Source organism: Zalophus californianus, chromosome 6 (genome assembly GCF_009762305.2).
Source record: "Zalophus californianus isolate mZalCal1 chromosome 6, mZalCal1.pri.v2, whole genome shotgun sequence".
NCBI lineage: Eukaryota > Metazoa > Chordata > Mammalia > Carnivora > Otariidae > Zalophus > Zalophus californianus.
In genome coordinates this window covers 137,755,456-137,775,146 of record NC_045600.1, presented here as the reverse complement: position 1 = coordinate 137,775,146, position 19,691 = coordinate 137,755,456, and the positions used below count along the sequence as shown (strand labels likewise).

General features: G+C 41.2%; 1 protein-coding gene across 1 annotated transcript in view; it reads right to left on the bottom strand.

Annotated features, from left to right (window-relative positions):
• Window positions 1-19,691, bottom strand: part of AGBL1 (ATP/GTP binding protein like 1) — a 724,399-nt gene that overhangs the window by 388,127 nt on the left and 316,581 nt on the right. The window lies entirely within an intron of this gene.

Below are 19,691 nucleotides of genomic sequence, written 5' to 3'. Positions count from 1 at the left end.
TCGTTGAGGAAACAGACCCCAAGAGAGGGGGAGAACTTGGGAATTCTTGAGAAGATATGGAATAAATGGCTACCAGACTGTCCTTTTGAAATGAAGCTTCTGCTCAGGCAGTACCATTTCACTGTGCCTGGCGGGGGGGGGGGGGGGGGGGGGGTGCAACAACCTGGTTTCTATCATCGCCTGCCACGTCCTCTGTAAGAACAAATTTGGGCTCAGGACAGACTTAGTCACAGAATCAAAACAGCACCTCCCAGATGCATAAACGATCCCTCACATTTTCAGTTTGAGAAAATATTAAGTTCTCTGGTTTGCTTTCTTTACTTTGCTTTCTGTCTTTTTTTTTTTTTTTTTAAGATTTTATTTATTTATTTGACAGAGAGAGACACAGCGAGAGAGGGAACACAAGCAGGGGGAGTGGGAGAGGGAGAAGCAGGCTTCCCGCGGAGCAGGGAGCCTGATGCGGGGCTCGATCCGAAGACCGTGGGATCATGACCTGAGCCGAAAGCAGACGATCAACGACTGAGCCACCCAGGCGCCCCTGTCTTTTCTTTCTTGTGTGTTTGTTACCTTAATTAAAAAAAGTGGCGGGGGCGTCATTGGACACGTTACAAGAACCTCTCTACAGAAGCACAGATGAAAGGGAATCACTGCCCTAGGCTGTGTGATTCTTACAACCTCCAAAGCCCCACAAAGGCTGCCCCTTCCCCCTCTTCCTTGTCCCATCTCAGCTCCTCCTCACTGTTTCTGCCTAGGTCTGTGCATTCTTGCAATTACAGGTTCTCAATTACACACACTTGCTACTAGCTGGAGGGGCCAGAAAGTGTTCTTCCTCTCTTGGCAGCTGCTCAGGCCAGATGTTACAAGGGCGGGCTGCGATTGGCTGACAGATAAAAGAGAATGGCTCTTCATGGACAGGCAAGTGGAGAGTTGTAAATAAACCATTTCAGGCCTGGATCAGCAGGTCCTCATTAACCTGACTGAAAATGTCCTTCAAAACTTCACTGGAAAACAGGGAGGACATTGTCACAAGATCATTCAGCTGAATACCAGCAGCTCCCTCTCTGGCTAAAATAGCAAAAAGCTTCATTTGGAGACATCAACGCTGCATTCAAGATGAGCTGGGATTCATCTGAGCTGCATCTGCATTGGCAAGCAATAATTGTAGGGATGTAGAAGTTTGTTTATTTTAACAGCTAAATGTTTGTATCTCAAAAGCCAATGAGACTTTTCTGTAATCACGTTTGAGATGTACTTGAACCATTCCATCTGCCCAGATCTTTCCATTGTGTTTCTCATCCGATGACAATAGACAGTGACTGGGGGCAGAGTTAAACAACCACCAACTTTCTCCCTTGCCTCCCTGGGACACGCGTGAAACCGAGGAAGCATATTTTGGCTTGGCTCCTGAAGCTTCTGTTGGAGTAGTTAACACCACTTAAAATACGGTAATTGAGAAAAATCCTGGTAGAGGTTGACCATAGACAGACCTGGGACAGATGTTCTGGGTGGCAAAAGCTAGCCAGTATGACACAAAGTAGGCAAAAGATGCCACAGATAAAGCAAAACCACATCCCCTCTTCTTCGTCTTCTGATATTACATAAATATACAAATCTGTGAAGTTTCTTTGCAGTGTTAGCCAGTGTGAAACACAAAGAATCTGGACAGGGTTTTAGAGCAGTTTATTCTCATTAGAGATACGAAAAGTCACTACATGGAACGGGGTGGGGATGGAGCGGTTTATCCAGAATAGATTATGGGAAGTCATTATTTTTTTTTTAACCAATGTAGAGTTAATCCTTCTAAGGGATTAGACATTTATGGCACAATGGACTGGCACCTGTAGCTACACTCATGGGGATAAAAAATGGCAGAGACCATCAATCTCCATGACTCTGGGCAGGAGTCGACAATAATAATAATTAATAGCCATTTGTGTTCTCTAGCTCCCTTCAACTGGGATCTCAGAATATTTTACTAACACAAATTCATTAAGGCTCAAACCACACCTGCACATTCAGAAAATGCTTCAAGGTTAATTCTGTTATTATTTTATATTCATATTGCATCTTTCCTCCAAGGAGCTCAAAAGGATTATAAATACATTACCAAAGTAGGTTAACTCCTCACAGTTATGGGTCAGGAATACATTTCTTCTCTCTCCATAGCACGAGAGTTCCTAAGCTGTGAAAGATGGATAAGGCTGAAAACAACACAACAGACTCTTGGACTTATCTCTAGCACTATCTATACATCACTTTTTCTAATCAATGGTTAACCTCTCTAGAAGCAAACATGACTTTTTCTCTTTCATTCCACTCCTCAACCATATTAAGTGAGTCCTTCAAGTGTAATACAGGAAAGTTTCAAAGCAGAAAATATCCATCTTAGATGTGAATGAGAACAGTACAGGAGATGCTGAACAAGATGATCACTGAAGTTCCCTCTAGTTCTAAGATATTGGTTGGTCTGGGAGAATCTGCAGAAAATTATGTGCAAGGCAGGTAACTCTGCTGGGCATTCACTGCATATATCAACCCAAGCCCACTATGCCTTTGGTCTCAGATATATAAGCTAATAACAAAACCAAAAAAGTCCTGCTCATGAAGTCCCGTATGCCCAGTGTAGGGCAGCAGTAAGAGCATGGGATCTGGAAGGAACTGATGTTTTATTCCCAGCCCTTTAATTTACAAATTGTATGATCTTTTTTTTTTTTAATTTTTCTCAACAGATTTTTTTTTTTAAAGATTTTATTTATTTATTTGAGAGAGTGAGAATGGACAGAGAGCACATGAGAGGAGGAAGGGTCAGAGGGAGAAGCAGACTCCCTGCCGAGCAGGGAGCCCGATGCGGGACTCGATCCCGGGACTCCTGGATCATGACCTGAGCCGAAGGCAGTCGCTTAACCAACTGAGCCACCCAGGCGCCCACAAATTGTATGATCTTGAACAAGGTACATGACCTGACTAGTCAGTGCCTTCTTATCCATAAAATGTGGTTTAAAACCCAAATTGTTATGGACGCTCAATAAAAGGTTAAAAAAGCATCTAGCATTTAATAGTTACTCAATAAATGGTGGTTATCATTATTGTCACAAAACCATCAAGAAGTCCTGTATGTTAGGGACTCCTGGGTGACTCAGCCGGTTAAACATCTGCCTTTGGCTCAGGTCATGATCTCAGGATCCTGGGATCGAGTCCTACATCGGGCTCCCTGCTCGTGGGGAGTCTGCTTTTCCCTCTTCCTCTGCACCTCCCCCCCACTTGTGCTCACTCTCTCAAATAAATAAATAAAATCTAAAAAAAAGAAAGTCCCATATGTCAAAAGACCAGGATAGAATGACTTTTTCTGTGTTCTTTCTCTGTCCTTCATCTGTTATGTTCAATTTCCATTTCACTGAAAATATTTCACTCTTTTTTTTTTCCTTCCTCTCCTTTGATAATACTGCCTCTCTTTGGACTGATAAATCCTACCCATTGGAAACAGTCACCAGCATTTAATGGCAGAAACAAAAGAAAAACAAAACCAAAAACACCTAAATAGTACTTTTGCCACTAGAACAAGGTTCAAAATTCTTAGCACATTGCTCAAAGCCCTTCACACTCTTTCTAGGTTTTAACCCAACTAGACTGCTCACCATTACGTAAATATTTCTAGCCTTAGTATTGTTCTTTACGGCCTTCAGAACGGACATTCTGAACATGGGCACTCACACACTTCAAGTAAAGTTGCAAGTCAGGACAATTCTCCAAGGGAAATTTGGTACAACTTATTAAAAGCAAGAAAAATGTTAAGAGGCTTAACCCAGCAATTCCATTATGGGAATTAATTCTGAGCTTATAATCAACGGTGTGGGCAAAGACTGACAACAACGGAGTTCACAGAAGTAACTAAAACTCTAATGACAGCATAGTGGCAGATAAATTATTTTCCATCCCTGTGATAAAATACAATACAGGCCTTTAAAATGGCATCTCAGCAGAGTTTTGATATGAGGAAAAGAACAGATTAACACAAAGTGGGTTCATGATCCTTTTTTTAATAAAGAAGGAAAAAAATGGCAAGCAAACTATACACACACAAAATGATGAAAATTTATACATCAAAATATTAACCATGGTTATCTCACAGAAGTGAAACTACAAGCAATTTTGGGTTTTGTGGGTTTTTTTAACTTTAATTTTTATTTCCTGAAAATCAAAGCAGATGAGAGAGAGAGAGAGAGACAGAGGGTGGGGAGTGAGGGTAAAGAGAGAGAAATCCTCCTGAGCACCAAACAAGAAGCTTTTGTCTGGATTACCTCATTGGATACTTGGAATGGCCTTGTGAGGTGAACCTCACAATCATCATCACAAATTTTTCCCTGATGCCTTCCAAGGTGGGAGGCACCCCTTCTTCAGGTCCTGGAGCAAATGCCCAGAGCACAAATGTATATTTGTGTACATAAGAAATTTGGGTGAAATCTAAACGCTACTCAATCAGGCAACAGTATTCTCTACAAAGGACTTTGTAAAGCCATTGTAATGATATTTTAAAGTAATATTTCACCTTATGGTGAGATACTCAATGTGATGGTAAAGTAGGATAGACTATTCAAATGTGCATAAATGTACAACTATATATAAAATGGGTGGAAGGCGGGGCACCTGGGAGGCTCAGTCGGTTAACCGTCTGCCTTTAGCTCCGGTCATGATCCCAGAGTCCTGGGATCGAGCCCCATGTTGGACTCTCTGCTCAGCGGGGAGTCTGCTTCTCTCTCTGCCGTCCCCCTCCCCCCACCTGCGTGCACACATTCCCTCTCTCTTTCTCTCTGAAATAAATAAAATCTTTTTAAAAAATGGGTGGAAGGAAATCTATTAAAATGTTTACTGTGATTAATCCCTTGGGGTTAGAATAATAGGCTATTTTTACTTTATTTTCGCCTGTCTATATTTTCTAAACGTTCTCCAATTACCATTTTCTTGATTAGAATATTACAATCAGATATAAAAAAATGTAACAAACACTATAATAGCTGGTCTCTTTTCACTAGATATAAAATTGTTTAATGTTAGGAAATGCCTCTACTTCCCACAATGCCTAGCACAGAAGCACAGAAGAAAGTCATTATGTATTTACTGAATAAATTACTGGGTACATGATGAATTAATGAATGAACCTACCAATGGACCAACCAATCAGATATCAGAGAGAATAGTTTTGCCTAAGGCTATGTAAGCTACTAAGTAGTATGAGAACCTACACCTCAACCAAGGTTTTTATTCACCAAAACCCATGAACTTTGCCACTCTGCCTCCCTGATACATATTGCAGTTACCTGTACTCATTTCCTGTAGCCGCCAGAACAAAGCATCACAAACCTGGTGACCTCAAACAATGGAAATTCATTCTGTCCCAGTTCTGGAGGTCACAAGTCCGATATCAAGGTGTGGGCAGAGTGCTGTGCTCTAGGGGAGGCTTTTGGGGAGACTCCTCACCTCTTCCTGCTTCTGGTGATTCCAGACATTGGCTTGCGGCTCCTCCCTGCAATCTCTGCCTCCATCTTCCCATGGCCTTCATTTCTGTGTATCTTCTCTTCTGTCTCTTATAAGGACATCTGTCATCAGATTTAGGGCCCACTCAGATAATCAAGGATGATATGTCATCCTGAGATCATGAACTTAATTATACCTGCAAAGACTCTCTTTCCAAACAAGGTCACAATTGCAGGGTCACAATCACAGATATATGTAGCTCTTTTGGGGGGTTACTCTTCAACACATTATATCACCCTTGAAATGGTCCCCAATCTCCTCCATATTCTGCTCTGAGGTGCATCGCTCTTCGAAAACAGAAGCAAGGGGAGCCTTGAAGAGGAAACCACTTACACGGAGAAGCTACCACTACTGTAACCTGCTGTCCTCACCAACTACTGAAAACATGGTTACAAAATATCAATCACAATCCCCTCTGCCTTCCCCACTTCATTTAGCCAAATGAGATTCAAGGAGAGGAGATGGGAAAACAGTCTGTTCCCACTCAGTTTCAAGACTGTCTCTCCTAAATCCTCCATGCTTTTCTAACACCTACTATGCACAACACTCTTTTAATGCCATGATCACCGAAATATTAGCTAAGGAATTCACAAACCTTGCTCATTATTCCTTGGTGGTGAAGGGAACTGCCATAAACATGAGTGCTGCAATTCGGAAGAAACAAGGAGAGGAAGCTTATGAGTGACAGATTCAGCCCAATTCAGATCCCAGCAGAATGGACGCTCTGCTCCTAAAGGGCCAGCAAGGGCTGATGATAAGATCACTTGAGACTCTTTATCAGACATACGAAATTGATTATCTGCCCATAAGAGTAACAACAAGCAAACTGTAGTGGTGCCCATTACAGAGGATTTCAAGCCCCTCTGTGGGGACCGTGACCTGCCCCTGGAATTCACCTGAACCAAAGCAAGGGAACCCAAGTGTCTGAGGTGCACATTCTGTCCATGGAGTCTGAGAAACTCCACACTCTATTGCTTATTCTCTGGATAAACTCAGTCATCTGAGCTTCAGCGTTTCAAAACTTTGCAATGAACAGAATTTCTACATTTCCATTCTGAACACCAGACCCTGCAAAGTTTATGTAAAGGTCCACTTTAAGTCCAGTTAGGAAAAGGTCATGAAGGCCCTGAACGCCTTATCTAGTGCTTTCTTCCTATGTAGCAAGTGAAGTAGCTCACATCCAGTCAAGGGTTCAGTGTGAATCGTCCTAGCCTGCCAGGCCTCATGCTTTCATGATATTCTTATGTACCTGGCAGTAGGGATACAATGATTTAAGTCACGTTCCTTCCCTCAAGAGTTTGTAGTCTAGGGGACAGAGAAATGCTACCAAAAGAAATGAAGGACTGTCTGTAAGGGGAGTATAAATAGTGGAAATGAGGCAAGAGGGACATAAGTCAAGGAGTCTCCCTGCAGGAGTCAGAAAAGATCTTAAAAAAGAGTAAAACCTGGGGATGAAACTTGGAGGTTTGGCAGTGTCGGTAAGAACATCACTTTATTGATTGCTTATCAGGTACCACACGGATGTACTCCACTCCACACAATACATGACTATCTCAGTTAATCCTTGCAACAACCCAAGAGAAGAGGCACAGAATGGTCATATACTTTATTTTTTTTTAATTTATTTATTTGAGAGAGAGAGAGAGAATGAGAGATAGAGAGCACGAGAGGGAAGAGGGTCAGAGGGAGAAGCAGACTCCCCGCTGAGCAGGGAGCCCGATGTGGGACTCGATCCCGGGACTCCAGGATCATGACCTGAGCCGAAGGCAGTCGCTTAATCAACTGAGCCACCCAGGCGCCCGGTCATATACTTTAAAATGCTAGAATCTGAATCCAGATCTGTCTGACCCCTTAAGTGTATGTTACCAATTCCTCCATGACTGGGCCTTTTGAAATAGATGCTGGTGGGGTGCCTGGGGGGCTCAGTTAAGCATCTGTCTCTTGATTTTGGCTTAGGTCATGATCTCAAGGTCATAAGACTGAGCCCCACATTGGGCACTATGCTCAGCATGGAGTCTGCTTAAGATTCTCTCTCTCCCCCTCCCTCTGCCCCTCCCCTTGCTCATGCTCGATAGATGATAGATAGATAGATAGATAGATAGATGATAGATAGATAGATAGATAGATGACAGATAGATGATAGATGATAGATAGATAGATAGATGATAGATAGAATCTTGGAAAAAATGAAAGAGATGCTGGCAATTAGGGTTACCATTATTTATTGCTCAACTGATGAAACAACTCAGGATTATAAGGAACTGGACTAAAGGGAACCAATATCGGACAGCAAAGATCTGTATGGACTGAGTAGGGCAGGAGGACTATATGGGAAGATCTCAAGCAATAGATGCTCCCACAGCCTGACTGAGGGGACAACTCCCAACATGAGCATAGGAGAAATCAGCAAAACAGTGAGTGAACAGCCTAAAAGTGTAGCCATGGGGATTCCAGCAATAGAGATGAACATTTTTGCAAAGGGAAAAAGAAAGCAAAAAACAGGGCACTAAAGAGTAAAAGAAGGCTTTGAAAAGAACTACTGACAAATGCAAGTACAATTGGGGCATTTGTTTTATATATGTTATACTATTTTATGTGTTTTCTATATACATATATACACATATATACATGAACAGTTATGGGATGTAAATATTAAGTTAGAAAATCATGGCACTTATACATATTTTTAAAATAGTGTTTCCAACATTTATATATTGGTGTGATACTCCTGTGAAATCTTAAATAAAAAAAATCTGTGAGGATTAATGAGATCTTAAAAAAAAAATATCTCCATGGTATGTGCGCTCCAGGGAGACAAGTGCTATGTAAATACCAGATATTTTAACATGTTCTTCTCAGATGGGGGTTGGGGGAAATAGTAGCTAGGCATAAAAGGGGTTTGTTGGAATTTCTTCTCTCCTCGAAAAGAGAGTTCGGGTATAATATGCTACCTTGGTCGAGCCCTTCAAAGATGGCTTGGCAGTTTCTACAGTTGAAGCAAAGTTTGTTACAAATCCAGCTCCACTTCCCTATGGACAAGTTCAGTGGTTGAAGGACATCCTAGAGCAATGGGTCTCAACCAGGGGGCACATTAGAGGCACCTACAGCCTTTAATGACCACGACACCCAGGCCATGCCCCACATCAGAATCATGGTGGGAATGAGGGTATGATTTGCAAAGCTCCCCAGGAGAGCCCATTCAAGGTTGAGGTCCATTGACCTAAAATATATTTGCTTAGCATACTTATACAAAACCAAACAAACACGAGAAAAGGATCATTATCATTCTTTAACCTCTTGGGTTGGAAATGGTTTGGGCACTAAAAAACTGCCAAATCTCTCAAGGAGGTCAAACGGACAAAAAAATAAACTCAGGGTTAATAGCAGAAATAGCAAGGGGCTGTGACCCAAGAGGCAGGGTGGTGGACAGGCAAAAGCTCAAGAAGATTCTGGGGGCTCTGGGATGGCAGTGCTGAGCTGAAATGTCAATGTTACAGAACTAGCAGTAAAGACAGGAATTCTAGAAGAAGGTGCAAGGAAAAGTCACAAGAAAATCCAATTAATTCTGCTAGGCCACATTTTCCTTCCCTCAGCAGAGTATCTCAAAATTCTCAATGATAAGGATCTCCTAGGGTATTTATTGAACAGGTTAATGATATCCCAGACGCTCTGAATCCCAGCCTTGATGGGGAGGCCCCTGGAAAGCTCTATGTTCAACAAACACCCATTTACAGTTTTTAATATATAACTGGCCTCTTCATGTCTACAGAGCTGCAAATGACACCCAAGACCAGGAGACCAAATTGAACTGAGTGTCCAGTAAATACTCCTCTATATCTGAGTCTGTCTGGCCTTGACTCAAAACTGGTCCAACTTTAGAGCTCTTTCCTCTACCTTCTTCAGGAGCAGGCAGCTTTTGTCATCAATCCATGCTCAAACTTCACTCAAAATTGTTTCCTCATCTTGAAATGCTTTAGGGTTTCAAACAGGTAGCAAGTCACTAGGCATTGCAGCTATGCAAGCCAATTCTAATATAAGAATTGTTTCCTAAGGAAGCAGGTAAAATTATATAATTATATAAAATTATATAAAAGAATCAAGGCTTAAATTGGGCAAAATTTCATAGAATCTTAAATTTATATCCCCACATCTTTCTTCTTCCCTTAACTAGGTATGACAATGAGAATTGGAAAATTTATCTTCAGTGTTTGATATAAAAATAGTGAATGAGGATTTCATTGCTACATATTTTTAGGCAAGCTAGACTATGGGGAATAGATCTTGGGGACAAATGAACACTTGCACTGACCTTGCCTTCTGTTTCCCTCCTGTATTTGAGTGTGTGTTCCTTGGTCAAAGTGAAATGAGACCAGAGAAATCTCAGGAGACCAGGAGTAGTACAATTCTTATTCATCTTCCCAAGCTGGCAGCAAGCTCAAAAATGTGAACCTTCTGTGAAAATAACAATACATCTGTTCTCCTTGAGAATACGTCCTTGAGGTGGACACAATTAGAGGGTTCCTATTATATAGAGAGGGTCCCATGATTATTGTACGTCCATAGGCTAAGAAGGCAAAAGTTACATGCCAAAATAAATGAATAGTAGTTTCTGCCCTTATCCACAGGGAACACATTCCAAGACCCCCACTGGATGCCTGAAACTGGAGATAGTACCGAACCCTATTTATATTGTTTTTTCCCTAGCCATACATACTATGATATGTAACTAGGAGGCAGGTAGCGTACACAGTGTGAATATGCTGGACAAACGGATGATTCATGTCCCAGGCAGGACAGGGTGGGACAACCCAAGATTTCATCATGCTACTCAGAATGGCACCCAACTTAAAACTTATGAACTGTTTATTTCTGGAACTTTCCATTTAGTATTTTTGGAATGCAGTTGACCACAGATAACCGAAACCATGGAAAGCAAAACTGCAGGTAAGTTGGGGGAGACTACTGTACAAGCCAGAGAGAAGCAGAAAATCCAAATTTTCTCAGGTCAAATGATAATTTGTGAACAACCATACTGGGGAGGAGTAGTTCACTTGAAGATATGTATGAAATTGCACTAAGCTTTTAAGGCAAAAAAAAAGTGAGAATTGTTATAAGTTCATGATTAACTAATTCTGTAAAATATAATTAATTCATAAAGGCTTTGTCTGAGCAGTACTCAGTGGGACCTTGATATGTCTATTTGACTCTACTACAAATCAGCTGCCATTTCCCATCTGTTTTCTTTCCAACTTCATCTTCCTCATAATACTGAACTACAAATGACAGCCCATAATACACCTAAAAATTCTCCAAAAAACCTGTGATCTAAGAGAATCAACCTGCACCAGCTCGTAGTGGTAGTGTGCCCTTGGGTGAGTACGCGACCTCTCTCTGCCTCAACGCTCTCATCTCATAATTAGGACAATAAGACTATTGCTCACATACAATTACTGGGAGAAATATGAATTAGGAAACTGGTGCAAATGCAGAGCTCAGTGCCTGGCACATACATGCAAATCATTATAATATGGCATAATATAAATTATGTAATATGGGCTATGTTAATTACAATATTATATTTCATCGAATGAAGTTAATTATGATTATGATTTTGATTTTGTTCCACTTCTCAAAGTCATCATTTTTTTAAAGAAATCCATCTTCTGAATGCTGGGGAAAACTGGGTTGATTTTCACATTTCTTCAGATTGCTAATGAATCCCGTTAGTTGGCCCCATCTCATATATTCTTCTGAGCCTTGTTATTGGGTTTAAGTCATTTTTAAAAGTCACAATACAAGGGCATGGTTGATTTGCCCTCCAACAAGGAAAACAGAATGATCTTTTCTCCCTATTCACCTCTCATTCTTGCCACTTTTTTTAAAAGATTTCTTTATTTATTTTAGAGAGAGAGAGAGAGAGAGAGCGCACACGCAAGAACACGAGCAGGGGGAGGGGCAGAGGGAAAGAGGATCCTCAAGCAGAACTCCCCGCTGAGCACAGAGCCCAACATGGGGTTGATCCCAGGACCATGAGATCATGACCTGAGTCAAAATCCAGAGCCGGCCTCTCAACCGACTGAGCCACCCAGGTGCCCCTCATTCTTGCCATTTTATTCTACAACATTCCCTCTATCCCAGATGACAGCAGTTTCCCTTATCTGTAGGGATACATTCCAAGACCCCCATTGGATGCATGAAACCTCAGATAGTACAAACCCTATTTGTCTACTTTTTCCTATATTTTGATAAAGTTTGATTTATAAACTAGGCACAGTAAGAGATTAAAAACAATAACTAATAATAAAATAGAACAATTATAACAACACACTCTAATAAAAGTAATGTGAATGGGGTCTCTCTCTCTCTCTCTCTCAAAATATCTTACTGTTCTGTACTCACCCTTCTTCTCGTGAGGTTGTGAGATGATAAAATGCCTATGTGAGGAGACGGAGTGAGGTGAATGACCCCGGTGAGGGATGGAGTGTTAGGCTGCTACTCACCTTCTAAGGATAGGTCAGGCGGATCATCCGCTTCTGGGCCACAAGTGGCCACAGGTCACTGATACCAGAAGTGAAACCACAGGGAAGGGGGGGACTGCTGTACTTCCATGACTGAGGCACTGATAGATCAAAGAGGCAGAGCACCTCGCATGGAAGAATCTAGGGTCCTCCGTCATCTCAGGCCCAGAGAAATCTCAGAGGAATTAGAACTGATGGCTGTAATATGTGTTTCTAAAATCCTTTCTTCTACTGGCAGACAGTAAACGTTTATTTTGAATTTTCAAAAGTGGGTAATTTATATAATCCCTTGACACCCTTTAAGCCAACAAACCTGCATAATCCTGCATAATATAACTATTAGGCAGACACATCCTGCAAGAGTTCCCTGGAATGCTGCTAATCTTGTTTGGCTTCAAGATGGGGTCTTAAATCTTCCTACAAGATATGAAGTTTGAAGCATATTAGGGACACCTGTCCTTAGACATAAGATACTCTAATCATACTTTCCTGAATCTAGAATCCTCCTGAATGAGTTAAGACAAAATTTTATAATGATCCCCTTTGTGTTGAGTATTCCTTGGGTCTCTTGCCCTCTTCAGAAAGCAGAGATTTCAGTTGTTAGAACTGTCCCCAGTGGGATCTTAAGGAAGCTGCCACAAACCTGCTGAGTAACCCTCTCCTTCACCTGATAGGGTCAAAAATTTTAATGTGTCACTGATAGCCCAATCACAAATAAAAAGCCCTCTGTACATGCCCACAAGAGATCAAAGTGTGTTGCATATACAGCTGACCAGGTAATTATTCCGGTGTTTAGCCTTTAAGGAAGGAGTTACGTTTGTAATGGAAAAAAATAATACTTATGTATTTAGGTAAAAATAAATTTAAAAAATAACAATAGAGATAGAGAAAAAGAGACATCTCATTCTGCCTCTTTGCACAGTTTTCCAGTGGGAAAATGTAGCTTTGGCTAGGCTCCATGATGAAAGGGATTTTTTTTTTTCCATTTAGTTTACTAACTAGACAAAACATAGTGCGTGTTCTCCCCATCTATGTATAGATTTATTTATTTTTTTAAATGAATAGCTAATAAATATATCCATCTGCAGAGTTCAGGCAGTCCTTTTTTGAGATGTTCAAATGTTGGACATTCCACCTCAATCAAAACAATAGCACAGGTAATAAAGATTGAACACGAAGGCATTAATAGATATGCTGTCTTATAAAACCAATCAGGTAATGCTGACATGCATAAAAAATGCAACTGTTTCTTTCTTAGGTTGAAGCATCAAAACTGTCATGAAATATATTAAATTTTATTTGCTCTGGAGGCATCTTTAATCATGGTTTCCTCACTGAAACATCAGAACCAAGCTGTGGCTTTGACCAGACCTCCTCTAAAAACTTATGCTTATCTGGGATTCTTATCCCAAGTGTGAGATCCAGCCTTCAGACATGAATGCCTATCTGAAGAATAAACTACTCGGGCCTTTTGAGGTCTTCCCCTCTGAGGTCAGAGGTTCGTCTCCGTTTCTCTGCAAAGCACCATCACCTGCTGTGCCTAGCACTGTATGGTCCTCACGAAGAATGTTAATGAACTGCTGAGCATGAGCCCTTTAACCATTCAGCTGAAGAATCAAAATGTGGCCATCCCATGATAGATTTGGCCAACAGATGGACTTTCAATAGAAGGAGAAAAAAATCACCATGGATGGAATAGGCAGGATGGCTTTCTGCAGGAATTAGCTCTTTGCGTTTCTTCCATTTAAGAAGGCATTACCCAGATAAATGTGATGTGAATTACTAATGTTAAATTTCCTGCCCAGGTTGGCAATAATAAAAGTCAAGCTGAGCCATCATTTTATTTGTTTGTTCATTCATTTTTGTTGTTGTTGATCTAACCTAGAACAGCAATTTCCGTTCTGAATAAGAAAAAGGTCAAAATTTCAACTGACACACAGAAATCTGCATAACTTTCAGCCTATTAATCTGTACAGTCAACCGGCATGAGTAGTAATAATGTGACAGTATCACTGAATGAACATCGTTTGTCAGATATGTAGAAAGGGAAAATCGTGAGAACTGTTATTCTGGAAATGGATGGATGGATGGATGGATGGGAGGATGGATGGATAGACTGGTGGGTGGATGGGTAGATGGAGAGACAGATAAACGGATGGATGGATGGATGGATGGATGGATGGACTGATGACAGATGGGTGGATGGATGGATGGATGGACTGACGACAGATGGGTGGATGGATGGATGGATGGACTGACGACAGATGGGTGGATGGATGGATGGATGGACTGATGACAGATGGGTGGATGGATGGATGGACTGACGACAGATGGGTGGATGGATGGATGGATGGACTGATGACAGATGGGTGGATGGATGGATGGACTGACGACAGATGGGTGGAGAGACGGATGGATGGATGGATGGCAGAGTATACACTAATGATCATGAGATATCTGAATACAGACTATCTGGATTCAAATTCTAGCTCTGTCACTTACTGCTTCTCTGGCTGGGAAAACCTGCATGAACCGTGGTTTTCTCACCTATAAAATAAAGTTGACGATGATGACACCTGCCTCATAGGAACTGAGTGGTTATATATGCTATATAGCCCTTGAAACTGTGTGTGCTATATTGTAAGCACTCAACAAATGTCAGTTCTTATGATAAAAAGAAAGCCAAATTCTACACTTAACCATATTGCTTATTTCTTGCATTTTAACAAAGCTTTAGAGTTTACAAAGATTGTTCACATATTTTAAACTGTTTGATCATCAACACAGGAATATGACTTAGATATAATAACAATTTTACACAAGAGCAACCAATTTGGAAGTAGTATACTTTGTATTAAATCAAATTTTAATTTAATGGAAAACCAAATGCTAGAGGCCTGGTCTTACACCTGGCTTTGCCAACTATTAGCTCAGAGATTTTAGCAAAATCACTTAACCTACCTGACCTCAGTTTCCTTATCTATAAAATGATGATAAAATGATGAGACATTTTATAACATTGTTAGGAGGCTTGTCCTGTCATTCACTAAGTACTTACGGTGTGTCTGTTACGGGCCAGGCACTATGCTAAGTACTTCATGCAATGAAGTGAATCTCTACAAATGTGAGGCATTTCAAGCAATCCATAAATACCCATCATTTTCATTGCCTTTATCATTAGTTACTATTCCTGAGATCCCACAGGGAGAAGCCAGCAGAACCAGATCTTGAATTCAGAGCTTACTCCTTTACAATAATTTAACGAAGTGTTCTAAGACTCTCCTGATGGGTAAATGGTCATTAGTTTTGAAGAGGCAGGAGTACCTTTATGGACAAAGGGCTTGGCAGATGAAGAACTTGGATGAGATCTGAAACCTTAACCTACATTCATTTTGTTTTCATTTTGTTTGCTTTTATTTTAAACCAATGCTATTAAGGTTTGATTTACATATATACACTGAAATGCAGCCATTTGAAGGGTATGGTTTGGTGAGTTTTCCCAACTGTATACATCCATGCAATCACCACCATAATCAGATAGAGAGCATTTTCAATGCCTCATAAAGTTTCCTATTCTCTTTTATATTCAAACCCCCCTGCCCCCAAGCAACCATCAATATACTTTCTTTCACTTTCAATTAGCTTTGCCTTTTCAATAATTTCATAAAATAGAATAACACGGTATGTAGCCCTTTGTGCCTGGCTTCCCTCACTAAGCATCTTTTTCAGGATCACCCATGTTACAGCGTGTATCAACACGTTGTTCCTGAGCACTATTCCATTGCATGCCTATGCCTCAGTTGGTTATCCATTCATCTACTGATAAACATTTGAGTTGTTTCCAGTTTGGGGTGATTATGAGTAGAGTTGCTATAAACAATCACGTGGGCATATGTTTTTATTTCTCTTGGGTAAATACCTGGAAGTGGGGATTACTGAATTGTATGGTAAGTGTATTTTTTAATTTAAAGAATTTAATTTAAACAATTTCAAAATTGTTTCCCAAGGTGGCTGTATCTTACTACACTCCCACCAGCAGGGCAGGAGGGTTTCAATTGCTCTCCATTCTTGCCAATGCTCAGGTTGATGTTTTAATGGGCAGAATTGTCAGTGACAAGGCTGAAGCATTTCTCAAGCAGACAGACACAGAACTCTCAGAAGTCTCACCAATCCTCTCTATGCACCTGTAAGGGAACTTTCTAAGGTTTTCCCCATAGACTTAGAGATCACAACAAGCCTTTAGCACTGAGTAAAGAAAGCCAGCAAAAGACACATAGATGGGTGAGTGAAACTGAGGAAAAGAAACAAGGAGTAAAAAATAGACTATCCTAAAAAAGACAAGTTGCATCCATCAGCTACCAACATGGAACAGAGGGTAGATAGAAAGAGAAGCTCCACAAAATGTACAGAATTATTTTAATTAATTGTTTCACCATTAATTTAACAATGTAATTAATTTTGTTTCACAAAACCAGTAATTTGTTTTTAAAGGTACTAGACAAAAATTCTTTTTCCAGGGTTTGGTTGCTGGTACTAGGCTTTACTCAGACATCTAGAGCTTTAAGGTAGCTGGCAAGACCTCTTCATTAGCTTGCCACTAAGAATGTAAACACTGAAATCAGTTATTTTAGGGTCAGGCACTGGAAAATGTTCTAATAAAATAAATTGACCAGCTTCCTATGGATGAGAAAACTCTAAAACCTGATGGCTTTTTGCTGGTAACTGCAGTAGTAAATTCAGGCAATCCTGGATAAATGTCAGGATGCTTTCTGAGATAAAATGCCTCTATTGAGCTACCAAAATATTATTTTTTTAAGATTTCATTTATTTATTTGACAGAATGAGAGACAGTGGGAGCAGGAATACAAGCAGGGGGAGTAGGAGAGGGAGAAGCAGGCTTCCCCCCGAGCAGGGAGCCTGATGTGGGGCTCGATCCCAGGACCCCGGGATCATGACCTGAGCCGAAGGCAGACAATTAATAACTGAGCCACCCAGGCGCCTGAGCTACCAAAATATTATTAGGAAGGGCATGGGATTGCTGTAGGGAGAAGTGCTCAGGCCTTCTCCTCTCAGTTTCCAATCTCCTTCACCAAGTGACGCCAGACATGCTGTATTTTGTATTATTATACCATGGTGCCTGTACTGGATTTGAAGCTTCAGGAACATGCATCTATATTTAATGTAGGTGCCTGTAGAAAGGGAACTACAGATGGCTGGCGGGAACAGAATGCCCAACACAGTCACTTTGTATGCTTTGTGCACTCTTACATCTTCCCATGCCTTTAACACATATTCACTCACTGAACAGATAGTAACTGAGTATCTAGGTACCGTGCTGGGCACCATTGTAGAAGCCGGAGATAGAGCAATGGGCTGCACAAAGTCCTTATCCTCGTAGAACTACCTGCCATAGACAGAGAGGGAGAAACCGTCCTACATACGCCAAGGAACATCTATCACGTCAAATGGTGCTGAGCGCTGTGGAAGCAATGAAGCAAATGAGAGCACCATGTGGGGAAGTGCCGTGTGATACTGGTTGACTGGGAACGTCTCACTATTAAGGTGATGTCTGAGCAATGCAAGCCATGTAAATATCAGCGGGAAGAGCATTCTGGCCAGAGGGTACTTGATGTGTCCCCAAAAGAGCAAAGAGGCCAGCACAGAGGAAGCAGGATGGAAGGTCAGAAAAAGTATGAGAAGATGAGGCCAGAAATGTATCAGGAGTCACATTTTAGAGAATGTTTCTCTTTGGTCATAGTAATTACCCATGAACAGTCCAGGAAAAGAGACGGAAACATGTTTTAGTAAACAAGGGTACCTGGGTGGTTCTTGGGAGTCAGCCAAGAGAAACAAATTCAAATATAGCTTTGATCTCACTGGGTTCCTAGAGAGCTCTTCCTCCTCTGACATCCTTGTACTTAGGGACTGTCCGTCTCTTTCAACACCTTTGTGTTGTCTTGTATCATTAGCTCTTTTTTAAGGCACATGTCCCTCTCTTCCCTTAGTCAGCTCCTTGAAGATAAGAATTGGGGTTCACAACTCTTGATCTACCACACTGGCCCTTTAATAGTGTTTGGCCCCAGCATGTACTCAATAGGTATTTCTAGAGTCAAGTATGTAGTCGATGCTAATTTTGGATTCTCTACCTTTTTGAAGGAAAGTTAGAGCAGAGTTTCCTACATTTGGCAATTTGTGTCAGGTAGAACTCTTTTGGTTGTAACTTAAAAACCAACTTGTATTGGCTTAAGCATTTTGGATGATGTTACTGAAACATCTAGACATAGATTTTAAGCCAGACAAACCTGATCAAAAGCTCAATCGACTCATCAAGTGCCTCTCTCCCTCTCTCCACTCTGCTTTCCACAGCGTCAGCTTCATCCTCGGGCTGCACACAGTCGCCCCCAGGACCGCAAGGCTTTCCCTGGCTATAGCAAATAAAATGTCCATTGCAATTCCAAGGCTCACATCTTCCATCTACTGCCTTCAGAGGAGAAAAGTCTTTGGTAGTAGCTCAAGGACTTAGGACTCATTCTTCCACATTGGCCCGAGTGGGGTGAGGGTGGGTCTAGCTCACAATATAACCACACAGTGGAGAAATGGCCAGGCTAAATACACAGAGGGAAATCTGGGTACTCATAGCAGGAGAAGGGGAAAAAAATTGACATTCAGGACACAACCAATATGTTCACTACACTGATCATCAGAATCCACTGGATAAACCTTTAAGAATTCAGATTTATGGGCCTTCTCTCAAAACTTCCAAATCAGAATCTTGTTCTGCAGGCTGGGATCTGCATTTTATAGAAAGTCCCCAGGTGATCCCAGGTAAGGGCATCAAAGCATCTTGCTACCTACTGCCTGTACCTTTCTTAACGTCTACAACACAGGAAAGTAATTCAGACATATATTAAAAAGCTATAAAGTAATACTTAGAAAGAAATATGAGTCCCAAGGAAAGTGACTCTGTAAATATGAAAGTGTAATTATTTTCAATAAGCATTTCTGCCTCCAATCTCATCTAAAATAAAAGCATAGAAGCCCCAGGGATGTCTGGTTCTCATCTACTGGACTCACTAGTACAGATTTATTCTCTCAGATAATTTGATGAGCAGTTGCATCTTTGAAGGGAGTAAGGAATCCATTTATCTTCCCTCAACTGTTGGCGTGATGGTTTCATACACTCAACCCTCGACCAGTTAAATTTTTTCAAAACAAAATAAAGAGAGAGAGACAAAAGGGGCACGGAGAGTGGCAGTTCGCTGGAGGGACTTGCTGGGGCTAACTATCACTTTGGCTCTCCAAGGGTCAGCAGGTTCTTTCCCCATATTCTTCCAGCTGTCTTGTCTTGCTTTCCCTTAATTTGCACCCCTCCATCACTTCCTTCTCTCTCACTCCCTTCATTCCAAGTGTTCCAAGGAAGGAGGCATGATGGATAACAGATGTTCTTTGACATATTGTGTCATTTATCACACGACAGCCCCAATCCTGCTAACAGGCCCTTCCCCATATGTCACTGTCGGCTTTTCCGCAGCCCCAATGCATCAAGAAGAAATGGTTTAATACAATGTGCTGTAATTCCTGAGTCACAGTTCAATGGAGGGGTTTGGGATGCGGAGTTCTCTTCCCTTTACACCTTATTTG